This window comes from Phoxinus phoxinus, assembly GCF_949152265.1.
Source record: "Phoxinus phoxinus genome assembly, chromosome: 15".
NCBI classification, from domain to species: domain Eukaryota; kingdom Metazoa; phylum Chordata; class Actinopteri; order Cypriniformes; family Leuciscidae; genus Phoxinus; species Phoxinus phoxinus.
The window spans coordinates 26,642,348-26,655,997 of record NC_136890.1 but is presented as its reverse complement, the minus strand read 5'-3'; the positions used below and the strand labels follow the sequence as shown (position 1 = coordinate 26,655,997).

The following is a 13,650-nucleotide window of genomic DNA, read 5'->3' as shown; positions in this document are numbered from 1 at the left end:
TGGACGTTTTTCCATACTATGGAAGTCAATGTGGCCCTGGAGTGAGTAGGGCATAGGGATGCTGACTTTCAAATGGGATACACCCAATGCTAGCAGAAGGATGTCTCTCAAACGTCTCTCTGTGGGATTAGGGTCAATGAGCCGAACAGAGGTAAACACAAATCATCACAGCCTGACCATTGGCTGACTTTGATTCTCAGTCCCCAACTTTGAATTATTACTGGTATCCAGCACTAGGTCAGACAGAGAAAGCTGATTCACCACACTGTGACAACATACTCGGGTTGATCTATGTATTACATTTAGATTTCTGTCATATTTTTTAAACACATTTCTAGACAAATAGGACTGTCAGAACACCAGTGAACCTATATGAACATACCTAAGAGCATGACTTTAATCTATTTCCAGTTTAAAGAAATAGTTCAACCAAAAATGAAAATCCTGTCATCATTTACTTACCCTCATGCCATTCCAAACCTGTGTGATTTTCTGTGGAAGACAAAAGAAGATATTCAGAAGGCGGCTTTTTTGGTGCAACTAATGAAGGCTGGTGCTTTCAGGCTTTTAAAATGATGCATAAGAATCATAGAAATAGTCAATATAAAGTGTGTGCTATATTCAAAAGGCATACAGTAGCAATCAAAATATTGGGGTCAGTTAATATTTTTTAAATAAGTTAGGGTTAGGCTCACGATGGCTGCATTTATCAAAAATACAGTAAAATAGCACACAGACGTGTATGGACTACTTTTATGAAACTTTTGGATTTGAATGGTGGTTTTTGTTCCATTTTAAAGCTTTGAAATGCTCCAGTCTCCATTAAATGTAAATGAATTTAAACAACAACCAGTACATACAAGTTTGAAGGGAAGTATTGAGTAATGAGTAGGGTTGCAAAATTCCAGGAATTTTCAAAGTTGAAAACTTTCCATGGGAATTAACAGGAATTAATGGTAATAAACTGGAAATTTGCTAATTTGCAGGTTAGCCTATAACAGAGAACTTAAATGTAGTTGAAAAAACATCTAGCAGCATAATCTTGGTTAAAACAACTAGATTTAATGCCAATTCAGTTGAATTTCTACTTCCACACTGCAGAGCTAATGAGGTCAGACCTCTGAATCTGCTTTCATTTGACATTTTACATCTTCCCATGGAAAGTTTCCGCCCCTTTGCAACTCTAGTAATGAAGGTAAAAATTAATAAAATGATGACACAATGTTAATTTTTACTTTTACTTAAAGTCTTCTTGGCATTTTTTTAAACTTACAGTTGGGCCAATCAAGAGTTTTACCCATTCGGGTGTTCTGTGATCAACTTACACAAGAGAATTTAATTTGTAGATGTATAAGGACTAATCCATCAAAGAGACAGTCATGTGATCCCGCATAATGGTGTTCAAATTACCATTCCAAAACGCTCAGAAAAAAGTGGACAATTTTGCGGATATTTCATTTCCCCGGTTCCAGCAGCTGTCATCTCCTTCACTCCATTACCCAGGCTTCCCTGTGCAAACCAATTGCCGCCATCCACCATTTAACCATACATTTGCAAAAAAGTGCCGTTCATCATGGTGCCTGTGGATGGAGGGGAAAAACATGGAACGTAAAAAATGCCTTTGCACTATACAGATGAAAGAAATGAACATTTCAACATCATTTGCAGTGTCTTTTCCTCTCCAGGGATCTCCTGTGTGGAGGAAGAGACTGAAGTGGTCTCAACAAGTCACTCTAAAAATCACCCCAGCTCTCGCTTTCCCCGTTTCTGCCTCCACCTCATCGAGGTGCCTGCAGGGGAAGCGTGGAAAACAGCCAAAACGACTATTTAATATTCACGCCCAGATTGAGAGACGTTGTGGGTATTAGTCGAAGAGAACTTTGATGTGGCATTAAGCATGTGCTGAAAAATACATAGCTAAATAAATAAAAAAAGCACACATGGCATCTATTTTTGTCTCTGTTTCTGGCTTCTCCTGTGCACACACCCTTCTTTGGAGAGGGAGTGAAAAGAAAAAAATCCCTTCACTCGACTTCTTTCCTCTTTTCAGGAATGTGTTGGGCCAGCTGGTGAGTTTTTGATGTGTTTCACTTTAATACCGACTCTGACTCCTCTCCTGGCTGAGATTCTCTCCCTTTCCTTCACTTTATCTCTCACGCTCTCTCTCTCTCTCTCTCTCTCTCTCTCTCTCTCTCTCTGTATGTCTGCCTCTCTTTCTATCCATCTCTCTCTTCCTCAACGCCCAACAAAATCCTTCTGGGTCCCAATTAAGACTCAAAGCTGCTGTTCTCTGTATGATAACAACACCAAGCGCTGACAACATGCTACCTGTCAACGAGAGCATCAACACCCGCCATCTGTTCCTGGGCAAATTGTCTTCATTATACACAAACTGCACAATACAACACACATTCACTCAATCATATTTATACATATATGATTATACCCTTATATGATATATATAAATATTGTAGATATATATATACCCTTGTAGAGAAATGCCTTCAACATGCACAATTCTAATTACAAACTAATCTCACTTAAATTGAACAACTCTACGTCTTTTTGCTCGTGAATATGTTTCGGTTTTATTTATTTCCATGATTTTTGTTTTGTTTTAGGTGTTGCATTTTTCCAATCGTGAACTACAGGAAAACCCTATTGATCTTGCTTCTTGATTGTTAATACAACAACAACTAATTAAAATACAGCCTGCTGTTGTAGGTAACCACAGTTCCACTCACACCGTTACTCATAATGGTTTTGTCAGTCGGAGCAAATTATCCTGAGGAGGTGATGATAGATTTTCTTCTCTAATTAAAACACTTTTTTTCTCTCACCGGTCTATTAATCAGAGGATAAAACTGCTTTGTCAGGATATATGGAGGTGCAGTCCTTTCCAAATGGGAACGTTCACCTAGAGAGCATTTGGAGCATGCATAGACCGATTTTATTTTCTCTTTTGCTAAGGATTATAGACTAAATTGGTTTCATAAGACTCGTTTTACTGAATTTTATCCCCCTCTTACTTCTTTACAGCACAGAAAGTGCTTACATATCCATTGGAACAGCGGCATACTGTTTGCACAGAATTAGCTGGATGCAGTGAGCAGAAATGTGGCATGCGACTGTGATTGTCAGCATTGTCATTCAGGTCCATCTGTGTTGCTTTATGTTGTTTAGCTCTGAACAGTGTGAGATGATAACAGAGTTAACTTTACCTTTACTACCGCTGTCACTCCACTCACGGATTCTCATTAGGTCTTATCTTAAGAGCTTCTAACACAGCAAACACAGCATGTGTGTGCGTGTGTGTTCTCCGCAGCACACACACACTCTCGTTGGTAAAAGGCCCACAGGCATCTCTCATCCTGCGGCACTGACATAGTGCTACAGGAGGGCTAAATATAAACAGTGTGGGCAGCTTACCAAACGGGCGGCTTGCGCGACCATCTGAGGTGAATTATGGGTCTGATGGGCTGATGACAGGATCTCTGCTATCAGGCTGTGAAGGCCCACACTGTTTGAACGCGGTAACAGTGAGAGTCGGACGGGGGGAGAGGATGAGAGTGCTCTGGACTGCCTCACACTGAGAGAGTTAATGAGAACAGCACAGCCCCCAGCAGAAGTGAGTTCAGCCGCCCAGTCATTTCTTCTCACTCGCTCGGTCAGCGCTGTTTAACCACCGCGTGTCTCATGCGTTTAGACCCCAATAATAAAAAAAGCCCACTACAAAAAGCGGCTTGGCATGGCTGAATCGTGTCAGATCTGTTCTGATGACTTTCAAATCCTTTGCATTTAATGTACAAGTATAGTCATTACGCTCGCTCAAATGAAGCTCTCTAAATTGCTTGGTCGAAAAAGTTATGAGCTGCCCACGGAGTCTAGATATTAAAGCGAGGCATCAGGGGTGGGAATCAGCAGGGACCTGGCGATACAAAATGATATTGTTATCTGGCTCATGATACTATAATACTGGGACTCTCGGTGTATAGTTATTCAAATCTGGAATATATTGTGATCTTTCACTCTCTTGTGTGTGTACAAAAGTACATTTTGCATTGGCACGGATCTGCTCTGAATGGTGCTTTTTTTTCTAAATATTCATGTAAAAAATGTAAATGAAAATAAAAAATTTAATTTGAATTAAATTAAATTAGCTAAAAATTTAAATGATAAAAAATAATATAAAAATATAAATAAAATAAAAAAAATAAAAAAATGTAAATATAAATATATAAACATATATATATATATACACATGTAAATTAAATAAATCTTGGTAAGAAAATACTTAAGATTGCAATACATCACCTCAATCATAGGTGCACTCCCGATGTGATGGCTATCTCGGATACATTGTTGGGGCCAAAATCTGAGGTAGAATTGCATGTATCCCATGCTGAGAAGGCAATCAAGCACTGCAAAAGGCTCTGGATGGATGAGGTGAGAAAAAAGTTGCTTATAAATAAAATAATAATAGTACAGTATAAATACAAGTGATTATTTTTTCCCAATTTTTGCGTTGTGTGTTTCACGCTGTTAGTTTTGCAACATTCTAATGTCAAACTCAATTGAAATTGGGAGTCAAGTGTCCCATGTGAGGCTGTTGGTCATGTATGTAGTGTGTTCCAAATCGATCACTAAGGTTCCATAACGTTTAGGACGCTGAGGTAGAAAGCAGCTGCCTAGACAGACAGTAGACACTGAGGCAGCTCACTAAGTTTTGGAACAGATCTAATGTCTATAAGAAGGCGGAATCCATCAGAAACTGTCAAGTCAGAAACAGATAACCATTTTTCTCAGGAGAATGCTGCAAGTCGATGACAATTTATGAGTCACCTCAGTCTTTTTTATGATTTTGCTTTCACCTAATGCCATTACTTGGCGTTCCATGAAGCCAGGCTTTTTGTCAGAGAGATGGCAACAGTGTCATTGTGAAGAATGTATGAGTTTCCAACATGAGATGTGTTTCAGGAGTTTTATAAGATTCTACTCGCTGTAAATTTATAAATGCACAGAAATCGAGACAGACCTTCTCTTTGAGTTTTTTATTGCATCGGTTTTCGAACTGGGGTTTGTGCGCAGTATTTTTGTGACAAAATATTGCTTCGGAATGATTTTTATTGAGAATTGAACTGAAAATGTTTCTCTAATATTAGGGTGAAAGAAAAATCTCTTTAATTGGCTAGACAAAATGGTTTTAGTTTTAGTCCAATTCTCACTTTTTAACTAGTTGCTTATTAGAATGCATACTAGGATATTGGCTTGTTTATTAGTACTTATAAAGCACATTTTAATGCCTTATTCTGCATGACAACTTAATAACTACCTTACAAATTATTAATAAGCAGTAATTAGGAGTTTATTGAGGCGAAGTGAGAATTGGACCCTAAATTAAAGTGTGCCTGGAAAAATAAAAAATAAAATGCTGCTAAGTTAATGCTGCTAAGTAAATGTTTTCCTAATGATATTTTAAATTAAAAAATATTTTACAAACATAAATGTTTCGGCTTAAGTAATAATTTATTATTATATTTGGGGCATTAAAAAGTTTGAAACCCTCGGTTTTATTAGAACTAGTTTGTTTTCAATGAATAAGAAATAATCTAAACTTCTAAAACTTCTAAACTTCTAATAATCTAAAAAATCTAAACTCATCACAGCACTGGGATGAACTACGGTGTACCTACAGAAGAGTCATAACTCACAGAACAGACGAATGATTTCCACATTAATGATTAAAAACACTGCACTCTTGTCGCAGACTCTTGGATCTCGGATGGTGTTAAATGCATTCTCACTGCATCGCCGTGAGCAGGCTCTTGCGCCCGAGTCCCATCAGCAGTCGTGGTGCAGAGATGAATGGACTGAAATTCTCCCTCAGTATAATGTCATCTCTTCGCCCCATCTCTCTGCCTATAATCTCTGGCCCACAGGCCAGGTGAAGACCATCCTGCACGCAAACACCATGTCATACATTATGCATTACCGCACAACTAATGCGTTCAAACATCGTCCGCTAGCCGCCCTTGTTATTGGAGACCTCCTCACTTGAGTAATGAGAGTCTCCGTGCCCAATGTCCCGTACAGCAGACAATGACTGCGTTCAGAAAAGAGCAAAAAATTGTTGAGGAGAAAGAGAAAGAGAGAGAGAGCACATCTGCCAGGCTCAGCCGTATGTTCTATCCCTCCTTCACAGTGTCCTTGCAAAAGCTCTTAACTTTAGTCCTTCTTAAATTCTCATTGTTCAGGAATTAGAAAGGTCATTCATAAAGTATGACCTTGAAATACATTCTACACTTGATTTGTATATGCTGTTCTACGTACAAATGTAGACCTCTTAAAGAGAAAGTGTAAAAGTAAATCCTCACTATTTTTGGTGCTTGAAATCTTTAGCGTAGGAAATAATGTCACAAGTGTAGAATAATGATGACATGAATGAATTCTTCAGTTCTAAATACATCTGATTATGTAATCTGTCATCGATTTCTGACAACCTTAAATTGGTCCAGGCCAGGGAATGAAATTACAGATATTGCCATAAGGTCAAAGGTCCAAACAATTACTCGAGTGAAATAATGACAGAGACTCGTCTGGAATAACAAGAGGACTGATATATTTGACTAATATTGATTGACAAATCTGACCAGCAGCCTGTTTGGAGTGTCAGACTCTCCTGAGTTGAAGCACAAACTCTAGCGAAACAGCCCTAATCAAAGTCCTTTCTCATTACCAATCAAACTCTCATCTGCAGGCAGAACTGTCAAATGGATGTACCCAAATGTGTCATAAAAATAAGAATAGAAGCTGAGAAGGGAAAAAAATTATGTGCTGACAATTTCATATTTTAGGGAAGATTTGTGGCCCTAAATAATATCTCCAGGCTCCATATATCAAGGTCATTTGCTTTTGTTTTGGGACCATTTTATTTTAAATATGAAAATTGTGGCTTTTATTACAAATTGTTCTAGTTATTTATTTGTTTGTTTATGTATTTATTTGCAAAAACAGATTTGTGACAACAACAAAAAAAAAAACTTGCATTGCTTGCACAAGTATTCACTTTAGCTCAGAACCATTCCCATTCCGCGTGCAGATGTTACTACACTTTGAGTGTAACCTGTGGCAAATTCAATTGAATGGGTATGATTTGGAAAGGCACACACCTCTCAATAAAAGGTCTAACAGCTGAAAATGCATTTCAGTGCAAAAACCAACCCATGAGGTCCAAAGAACGGCTTGTAGAGCTCAGAGACAGGATTGTGTCAAGACACAGAACTGGGGAAGACTACAAAAAAATGCATTGAATGTTCACAGAAGCATGTAGCATCCATAATCCTTAATGGAAGAAGTTTGGAACAACCAGGACACTTCCAAGAGCTGGCCTTCTTGCCAAACTAAGCAATCAATTGAGAAGGGCATTGGTTAGAGTGTTGGCCTCCATCATCATATATGGAGATGGGAGAAACTTACAGAAGAAAAAACATCACTGCAACACTCCACTTATCTGGGCTTTATGGCAGTGTAGCCAGACTTAAGCCTCTCCTCAGTGAAGACACCTGAAAAACCACTTGGAGTTTGCACAAAAAAGCCCCTAAAAAACAAGATTCTCTGGTGTGATGAACCTCAGTTCCAAGCATCATGTATGGAGGAAACCAGGCACTGCTCGTCACCTGCACAATATTGTCCCAACAGTAAAGTGTGGTGGTAGCAGCATCATGCCGTGGAGGTGTTGTTCAGCGGCAGGGCCTGGGGGACTTGTCAAGGTAGGAGGAAAGCTCAACGCAGCAAAATAGAGATAGCCATAATAAAAACCTAGTCTGCATCACTCAGAGCTTCAGACAGGGAAGAAGGTTCACCTTCCAACAAGACAAGACATGACCCTAAGCACAAGCTTAAGACAATGCTAGAGTGGCTTATGGACAACTCTGTGAATGTCCTTGAGTGGCCCAGAGCCTTGAACCCAATCATATAGACAGGATCCTTTATCCTCCCATCAGGCCATCTTTATTTTACAGACAAAACACTGAGAACATTTGCAGCAAAAAAAAAAACTAAAACCACCACAAGAACAATCAAAGAGGATTCATTAGCGTGTGTCAGCCTTGGTTAAAATATATTACGACATGAATAATGAGCTAATCAAGCTAATAATCCATTAAACACCCTTTCAGCATCTGTTGAAGATTTCGAATTTTGTCTTACAAAAACTGTAATCGTTAATGCACAAGTAAATAAAATGTATAAATTAGCCACGCTGCGTCAAGTGATTGGGCTCTAGAACGCAATAATTAAGAAAAATATGTTTGCTCAAATAAATTTCCATATAATAAGGTTGACTGTCACAAAGACAACGCAAACAAGCATTTCATCTCGACCAAAAACCGATTAAGCATCTGTTTTCTATGGCAGACAGTTCATATCTTCCTACTTAAATATAGAGTATAAAGCAATAGATATGTCCAGACACAAAACAATATCACACTACCACATAACCATTCACTGCACAGTGGGGACACCTGGGACCTGGGCTGATCTGTGACAGCGTACTGGTAATAATTCACCAGCTAGTAAATGTAGGACCCTCGGTCTCCCATCCCAGGAGTCTCTCTTTACTGCCATGTCATAAAAGCATGGGTACATGTCATTGCAGAGGGATAAAATACTTTGTAGATGGCTGTAAAAAGCAGCAGAATGTCCTGAGGTTCCCCCCTCTTCCTCACGGTCTGCGTTCATGGTGTTTTTTAATTAAAGGGAATGTACTGCAGTAAGCCTCCTCTGGCTCACATACACCCACATTATTCTATCGCATCTACTACTGGGCTGTAAAGCTGCGGTTAATGTCTGGTTGTAGCTCGGTAGAGGGGAAATGGGAGGATACGGCACAGCTAGAAATGAAAAGCAGAAACACCATTTATTCTCCTCCGCCCCCTCGCCCCGCTCTCCCCGTTTCCTTCTCTTTCCCTCTTGCGTCTGTCCAATCTCTGCGATCTGTCATCTGCTGGCATTTACAGTGCATTTCATTCACTCGTTCCTTAAGGACAATTGGTTTTCTCCCCTGATTCCATTAACATGAAGGCAAAGAGAAATGAGAACCGCACAGAGGCTGGAAGAACCCCATATTTAACACCCCACACGTACACAACACACTGCACACGTGACGCAAAATGCCATGGCCGCACAAACGCATTCAAGTTCCTGAAAAAGAAATCACATTTTGAACCTGATCTTTCGCATTACACTGTAGATGAAAAGACTCATGAAGGTCAGGTTTGAATGCTAAAGAATGCCTCACACCAAAAGCACAGCCGGGACTATTGCAACGCACCAATCACAGACCACATTGCTAGTTTCTTTACATTGGATAGGCTAACTTTTATCTTAAACGTGCTGTTTATGGGCTCATTGCTGTTATGCAGCACCTTTTAAACTCTGTATAAGAATATGCCAGCTATGGAGCTTTTTCACTCAAAAATTAGCTGTTATTTTCAGTTGTCCTTCTCATTTGAAAGTTTTAGTAACTTTGTTACGAGCTTTTACTATTTTGATTAGTCTTTTTTTCTTGAAATATTTCTATTTAGCTTTAATTTACTTTTATTTCAGTTAAAAGTTGTCAAAATACCAGTAGTAATTTTAATATTTCAACTTTCTTTATTTCAGTTATTTGCTTAGGCAAAATTTATTATTTTCATTTAAGTTAGTTATTTTTTAGAAACACTTTAAAATCAGGTATCATTTGTTAACATTAGCTAATGCATTACCTAATATTAACTAATAATAAAATATTTTTACGGCATTTATTAACCTTTGTTAATGTTAGTTAATAAAAATGTTCATGTTCACGTTAGTTCACAATGCATAAAATCCTAAATTCAATCTGTTCATCCGAAAATTTGAATTAAAACTTTATGAACTTTTTGAAGCGTTAAAGCGGTAGTTGCGTAACTGTCAATGGAGGGAGATAAATCTTTCAGATTTCATTAAAAATATCATCATTTGTGTTCCGAAGATGAACGGAAGTCTTACGGGTTTGGAACAACATGAAGGTGAGTAAATGATGACAGAATTTTCATTTTTGGGTGCACTAACCCTTTAAAAGCCAGCTTGTTTTGTGTAATGTTTACCTGAGTCTCTCAGTGTTTTAAGAGTCTTCAGCAGTAGGATTGTGAATCCAGGGCACTGTGGATCACGGCAGCAATGATGGAGGCAATTATTCAGGAAAACGGAGGTGTTAGAACAGTCTTAAACACCGCAGCTCTCCTTCGTTCAGCTTCACTGCATAGACAAATAACAGCCACCATCCGCCTGATCCGGTGCCTCAAGGAGAAAATGGCCTTGTGGAGAAAAAAAAAAACGTATAAGCGATACAGCTTTTTATTTCAGAGAGAGAGAAAAATATCGTGACAAATAAATAGCTCGCCATTGTAATGGTCTTTCTTTGCTCCGGCTCCGGAGTGTGCAGGAGAAATTTCAATATACTGGAACATCTTAATACAGAATTTATCAGCAAGCTTCACTCACAGGGCGACGGTAATAATCCTTGTTCCTGCAGAGGGATGCAGTAAACCCACTTTACTCCAGGTTTTTTCTAGTTTGATGCTAAATCCTGCACATGATTACATAAAGACTTTTTATAGTTGGACTTGTTCTGTCAAATTAGGTCTTTTACCACCCTGCCCTGCTGGAATTACAGACTTATTTCCTTCTTATGAATACAGATAATCAGGGTCTCACTATGGGTTTAAGAGAAACTTCCAGCCTATAGAGAACAAGAGGAAGGCGTGAATGTGAGAAGAAATGGAGCATAAGTGAGACAGGGAGAGAATGGGATACAAAGTGAGAAGATTGGAAAATATGAGAGTGAGAGAGAGAGAGAGAGAGAGGGGGGGGGGGAGAGAGAGAGAGAGAGAGAGAGAGAGAGAGAGAGAGAGAGAGAGAGAGAGAGAGACATGATGCTCTTCTCGACTCTAAGAGATCTGAACATATGAAGAAATTCTCACCTTCTCTATAATCATAGCATGAGATAATTCTTCCCTCCAAGAGATTACAGATGGAAAGCACTGCTTTTCCTTTGCTCTGACAGAAAAAGAAAGTATGCACACACAAGAGCTCTCAGCGTTTCTCTGATGAAGACCATAACAAAAATAAAATTACTCATCTAACGCAGTGCAATGTATTTATTTTAAGTTTTTAACCTCACATATTTCATTTGGTGTCTGAGAAACACCATCTTAATAGCTTGAAAAACCTGAGGCTTGAAGTCATTAATAACGTCCTCCATGAAAAAATGTAAGTGCATTACTTATAATTTAAAACATTATAATACAATTAATGCAATAAATTATAAAACAATAAATGCAACAATTTTCTACGTGCTTGGATACAAGAGGATACAAGATACAAACTGAACCAATATAACTAGAATGGATGTACGTCACCAGCGCATGTAAACTTTGTGCAATAAAGAGTTAAAGCTCCAATAATATCTGCCAACTGGGTTTGAGTAAGTCACATTAAATATTTCGAAGGCAAAATATGAGGTAAATAAATGTTAGCTATTCCATTAACTAATTTTAACATACATAACTTATTGTAAAGTGTTCTTGAAAAATTTAATGTTTCATATCATCAGATTTATCATAGTTTATGCATACAGTCTCTTTCTCTTTAAATCTCATCCATTTTTATCATTTAAAGTTGTATACATTAGCTTTAGCTATTGTAGTAAGAACATGAATGAATCAACAATAAACAATAGTATAAATTTTTTATTAACCAATAAATAATGAATGCTGGAGAAATGTTCATTGTAAGTTAATGTTACCTAATGCATGAACTAATGTTGTTAACAAATTGCACCTTATTGTATTTTTCTAACTAGATAACACATTTGAATTTGGCACCCTTACTTTTTAAAATTACATTAAAATGCAATCTGACTGTTGGCATTTTTAAGAAGCATCTATAATGATGACATAAATTCAGATGTCAGGGTAACATACCATCAGTGACCTCTCTATTATATGATAATTTCCTTTCACAAAAGTAAAAAAAATAATAATAAAAAAAGGGTGGAAAAGAAGGATTCGGACACAGTAATCCCTCATTTCTTACTCACAAATCATCAATCTTTGTGTTTGTGGTCAGTGGCATGTCCAATGAGCACTAAACAAACCTCACAGAGTAGCCCAAGGTCTATCGACAGATCCTCTGTGGATTTGATAGAGTGTGTTGAAAAGCTAGGCTACCAATATGAAGCCATCGATTTCCTGCCATATTAAAAAGGATTAAGGTAGCCATAAATGCAACTGGAAAAAGACTTAATGGGCCATACTTGTGTGCTAAACTTTAATGTCTGTTATTTTTTCCCTTTATGCGGCACCATTAATCACATTTCAACTGCGATGATGGATGGCTGTCAGTGGAGGCCGATCCGTCTTATAGATCTCAAAGGTCTAGCTTCTTTCTATCAATATGAGATGACGCTTACGGAGACAGGTGGATGGAACTAGAGCGAAACATTCGTCTTTTCACGTCCTCAGGCGATGGATTACCAAGGTCAAGTATCTTTCATCTCTCTCAACAACCCACTGGCCCCTGCCGTTTGGTGGCATTCTGAGGGGTTTCTGCAAGAGAAGTCATAGTTAAATGTGGCATCACACTCTAATGAGACCCTTTAAAATGAGCCGTTTTATTGTCCCAAGTATATCACACCGATATCATCCATGCTGTGAAATGTACCACATTAAAGGCACGGCAGCATATCACTCTGAAGCGAGGGGGATTTTCAGCGTGCCGTGACACATAGGAAGTGCAGTCACCAGCCTCGATGCCTGAACGTCTAATGCTCCGTGAGAATTCTCAGGGAGTTTAAAAGGACTTTCGATCGCTACAGGGATGAATATGGCCTGCTTTCCCCCCTCACAGTGACATTCACAGACTAAACTTCTCCCAACATGACTCTACTGAACATGATTGTCCCTGACATTTCCAGCATCGGGCTTCTAAGAGACAAATCACGTATCCTCACTCTGTCGTACAGCAACCAGGAGCCCGGCATACAAGAGTTTATTACACCAAACCCAGAGAGGTGAAGATACAGTAAATCCATTCAGCTGGGAGGAAATGGTAAGTTAGAGAGTGAGTGCGGGAGAGAGAGTGGTAGACAGACAGTCAGACACACAGACAAAAAGCAAGAAAATGAGGGAGAGAGGCTGCTGCCAGACCCCAAGCGCTCCCTGAAGGTATGTTGTATATTTCATACTGTTATGAGATGCTCTGAACGGTATTAATTCAATCCCAGCCGCTGCTGCTCCTGTTAGCTCTCTTACACAACAACCACACACACAGAAACCACACTGTAACACACTCAGGAGTAGCAACACACTGACATACACAGCTATGCACACACACAGATACACACAAAACAATCATACACATAGCAAGACAAACTGATACACAAAATAACTGACATACAGATGGGTATATATATACCATATAGGCTATTTCATGTGCATATATTCATATATTTTGTAATATACTCACATTTTGGGATACTTATCGTTATCGGTATATATATATATACCTAATAAAGTGGCCTGTAAGTTACAAATATCTAATATCACATGGCAGAAACTCAATGTATTT

At 38.5% G+C, this 13,650-nt stretch overlaps 1 long non-coding RNA gene across 1 annotated transcript in view; it reads right to left on the bottom strand.

Annotated features, from left to right (window-relative positions):
* Positions 1–1,331: 1,331 nt before the first annotated feature.
* Positions 1,332–13,650, bottom strand: part of LOC307011891 — a 32,685-nt gene continuing 20,366 nt past the window's right edge. The window contains exons 2-6 of the long non-coding RNA XR_013800513.1: positions 12,494–12,629; positions 11,004–11,079; positions 10,128–10,337; positions 4,315–4,433; positions 1,332–1,580 (exon numbers count right to left, since the gene is read on the bottom strand). This is a non-coding gene — a long non-coding RNA (uncharacterized lncRNA). The remainder of the gene's footprint in view (positions 1,581–4,314; positions 4,434–10,127; positions 10,338–11,003; positions 11,080–12,493; positions 12,630–13,650) is intronic.